A 4602-nucleotide genomic window follows, 5' to 3' on the forward strand; every position below is an offset into this window, starting at 1 on the left:
ATGCTTAAAATCTGCCTAAAGTGATCGCAGACACTGACACTTGCATTATGTCACAAGTGGGTCATTAGGTACATGAGAGCCAGATAGATGCTATAATTGAATTTACCATGCAGGGGCACACACACATTCTGAGTCACGATGTCGCAAATGAAAGAGGGAACGCACAAAGACTTATCAATCAGCGCAGACAAGCACATTTCCATGATATCACCAGCCTCAATCGCTCTCCATCTTTCATCATTAGATTGCTGAACAGCTTTTAACATTAAGCATGTTACTGTCTTACAACAGGCATCAATAAACAACCGAACCTTTTGTCACATGATCGCAGCATGTGCCCGCTCTAATTTTATCCCTCCTTAGTGGCATTCAAAACAACAGGAATGACATTCAACACAAGGCAGGATTGGAGTCAGCTGAAAACAAAACACATACACTGACACATTATTGAAAGTCTTTCTTCTTTGGTAATTACACTTCTGTGTAAGGCTCAGATTAGTTCACACTCTACAGCCCTCATCTGCATATTGAGAAGTTTCTCTTTTTAGCATGCATACCCATTTGGCACTTTAACATTTGTTTTTAGATGTGGGAGCAAATAGCTGCTTTTCTCATTTCAAATTTTACATCAAAAGTCACTCAAAAATAAAAAATAAATAACCATGCAGCTATATTTTTGGATGTTGAAAGAGTAGGTCCACCAATTTTCAACCAGTTTTGTATTGCTACTAAGTCGGTAGTATTCGTGAATGAACAATGTGTACTCTTTCTCTATGTTACATGCATTCAGATATCCCCATTTATTTGTCACTGTGGCTCAGTGGTAGAGCATTGCGTTAGCAGCACAAAAGGTTGTGGGTTAAATTTCCAGGGAACACACATACTGGAAAAAAAAATATGTATAGCCTGGACGCACTGTAAGTCGCATTGGATAAAAGCGTCTGCTAAATCCATAAATGTAAAAAGTAAATGTATTTTTTACCATAAGTCTCCCTGATGATGCAAAAGTCAACCAGAGAACTTTTGACAGGTCTAGGGCTCTTATTAAAACTAGAGATCAAAGTTCTGTATATTTTAATTCCCACCCAAAGCCAATTGGATAAACAGATGGGTGGCACCAAAAAGTGCAAAAGTGCATTATGGGTATTGAAGGTTTTAGCATAAGGGAATGAATGGTATAATATCGGAATAACTTTTATTGTACCTTCTGATCACACTGCAAAAATTGATACTCTTCCTTAGTATTTTTTCATGTTTTCCAGTGAAAAATGTTTGAAGATTCTTAAATTTTCCAGTACAAGTGTTTAAAAATTAAACTACAAAAATTAAAATACATTTAATTTAGAAAATTATTATAATTACATAAGATAATGAGTCTTGTTTTATGTGAAATCAATCAAAATGAAGTGATGATTAAGCCAAGAACAAGTTCCATACCCAATTGACAATTATTTGATCATGTTTTAAAGCATAAGCTCACTTAATTTTGATACATTTGTCAAAAAATAAGCCTCATTATTTTCATTTTTCATCTAAAGTATATGTATCTTCATTTAAGGGCTTTTATGATATTTGTATTGGGAAACAAGACAAAAATATTAAATTTTTTGAAATGTCATGACTTTTTGCTCTGATTTAATAAGGCCTTAAATTGTTGAAGTGCTAATAAAGACTTTTTAAGTCCCATAGAATTATTGTAATATCTACATAAGTACATACTGTGTTGAACCTGGCAATGAATTTCATCAAACAACACTCTTACTTTTCCCTAAAATTACCTTAAATCTCAAACACTACTGCTTTAAACCAGCAAACTATGTGACTAAGGGGAAGTTATGGCCTAATGGTTATAGAGTCGGACTCGCAATCCAAGGGTTGTGAGTTTGAGTCTTGGGCCGGCAGGAATTGTAGGTGGTGGGAGTGCATATACAGAGCTCTTGCCACCCTCAATACCACGACTGAGGTGCCCTTGAGCAAAGCACTGAACCCCAACTGCTCCCCGGGCGCCGCAGCATAAATGGCTGCCCACTGCTCTGGGTGTGTGTTCATGGTTTGTGTGTGTTCACTGCTGTGTGTGTGCACTTTGGATGGGTTAAAAGTGGAACACGAATTCCGAGTATGGGTCCCCATACTTGGCTGTATGTCATGTCACTGTCACTTTTTTTGTAGCTTTTTTTTTTACTGGATTACAGAAAGGCTTTTACTGATCCTTTACAGTTAGGCCCAATCCTAATTCTATTTTATACCCCTTCCCCTTCCCCTACCCCTCCGCTTACCCCTTCCCCATGTCCCTTAAAACAGAGTGTCAAGGGGTAGGGGAGAAGACGCCACTACCATGACGTCACACGCCATCATTCATCATCTAACTCTTACAATACACACATATACTGGTGTGCTGGTGTGCATTAGAGCCTTTAATTATCGTTATGTTAATGAGCTGCTTACTGACACACACACATATCAGAAATCGCGCAGCTCACACATCCAGGAGAAAATAAACTTGTCAATCCCTCTCGGACGGGTCTTTTAACAGTTGGAGGCTAAAGGGTGTGGTCACTTTGAAAGACCTGTATGTTAATAAAAAGTTTGCCACATTTGCACAGTTACAAAATAAGTTTTCTCTTCCCGCAACACATTTTTTCAGATATTTGCAGATTAGGAATTATGTTCGTCAATGTGTGCCTAACTTTGAGTCTCTTCCGGAAGATTGCACAGAATTTTTCCCACCATTTCATCACTTTGTGACCGATGTAAATCTGCAGAGGGCTCCCTGACTCACATCTTTTGGACATGCCCGAAACTGAATAATTTTTGGTGTAGCATATTTAAGTGGTTCTCTGACATGTACAGCTGTATATTTGAACCTGACCCAATGATTGCATTGTTTGGGGTTTCTCCTTCTTTACTTAATCACAGAGTTTCGATGCAAAGCACAATTATGTATGGAATGGTAGTTGCAAAGAAAATGATTTTAAAACTTTGGAAGTCAGATACTGCGCCTCAGTTTAGGATCTGGTTAAGTGAGCTCATTGGTATATTGCATATGGAGAAGGTCCGCTATGGCATGATGGACAATCTTAATAAATTTTCAGATATTTGGGAGCCATTTTTGGCTCACCTTGACAAATATAATACTGAGTTGGAGCAGCAAGGGAGTTCATAGAGTGCCAACCACCTTTATCATCTCTGTTTAGTACTTGTGTTGAGATTCTAATGTCAGTGGTGCAGCAGTGTACTTAATTATTGTTGTTTTTAAATATGCCCTGTTTGTGTTTTGTTTTTGTTTTTGTTTTTTTTGGTGTCTGTGTTCTGTTTTGCTTGTGGTTTCTATTCTGTATATTTTTTCCTGTCTGTTTTTTCTTTTGTTACTTGTATACAAAATTCTAATAAAATATATGGAAAAAAATAAATAAAATAAACTTGTCAACGCTATCCACGACTTTTACGCTACATTATATTTTCCAGCAACGAGAGGATCCCATCGCTGTTTTTAAGTAAACTCACTCTAAAAAGATAAACGCACAGATGCGAATACACGCAACTTCCATCTCTCTCTATCTCTCTCTCTCTCTCTCTCTCGAATAGGCAATATTTGAGAAAATGGTTAGCGATTTCTAATTATTGGGGGGATTAGTCTACGACAGTTATTGCCCTGATCAGAAATATGCTGTGGCACTATCATGCAGTCTGTAATGATACGACGTCAGCAAATATCAGCGATTTTTTGCAAACATTTCTTTGAGTAACATGACCGTTAATATGAACTCACAATTGAATGTAACATAAAAAAAATGATTACTTTTCATTAAAATCTTTATTTATGCCAAAAAAGCTTACATTTATGTGTCTTTTTGTTCGCTGTAGCAGCCATGTTGTCGAGATAAGTCATACCCTTCGTTTGAAGTGTGGTTGCAAAAAATCTTAGTTTGAAGGGCTGTCTGGCCCTTACCCTTACACTTACCCCTCCAACCAAAAGAGAATCGAAATACCCCAACCCCTCCATTTCGCACGCTCACGTGAAGGGGTAGGCGTGTCTTGATTCTCTTTTCTAAGGGGAAGGGCTAAGGGGTAGAATTGGGATTGGGCCTTAGTCACGGAGTGCTGCCTAATTTAAGTAAACGCTAAGCCACACGGTCTTGCCTGGACAGTCTGCTGTGACATTAAAAAAGGGCAAATGAAAACCCAACAATTGTTCCAGTAGTGCACACATGTGACAACTATGGTCGATGGACTTATCATCTCCTGTCACTGACTAATCTCATTTGCATCAAAGAGAAGGTGTTTTTTTAATCACACTATTGTAATTTGAAGTCTGTATTCAATGACAAGCGTCCAAACACCTCCTGTGAGGATTATGTTGTAGATCTCTCCTCCCTCTTCTGACAAAATCATCAATGATTGTTTATATGTCTTTTCATCATCAGGAACCATCTTGACGGAGCATTAATTACAAATAGAGCTCATAACAAAACATAAACCTCATCATCAATAGAAGACACTTACGCACAGATTGTAATCTGTAATGTTAAAAAATATTCTTAATGCTGAATTGTAAAACCCTGCTCCTGAGGCTATTGATTTTTTTCTGAGTTTGAAAACATA

Source organism: Carassius auratus, unplaced genomic scaffold, assembly GCF_003368295.1.
Source record: "Carassius auratus strain Wakin unplaced genomic scaffold, ASM336829v1 scaf_tig00214104, whole genome shotgun sequence".
NCBI lineage: Eukaryota > Metazoa > Chordata > Actinopteri > Cypriniformes > Cyprinidae > Carassius > Carassius auratus.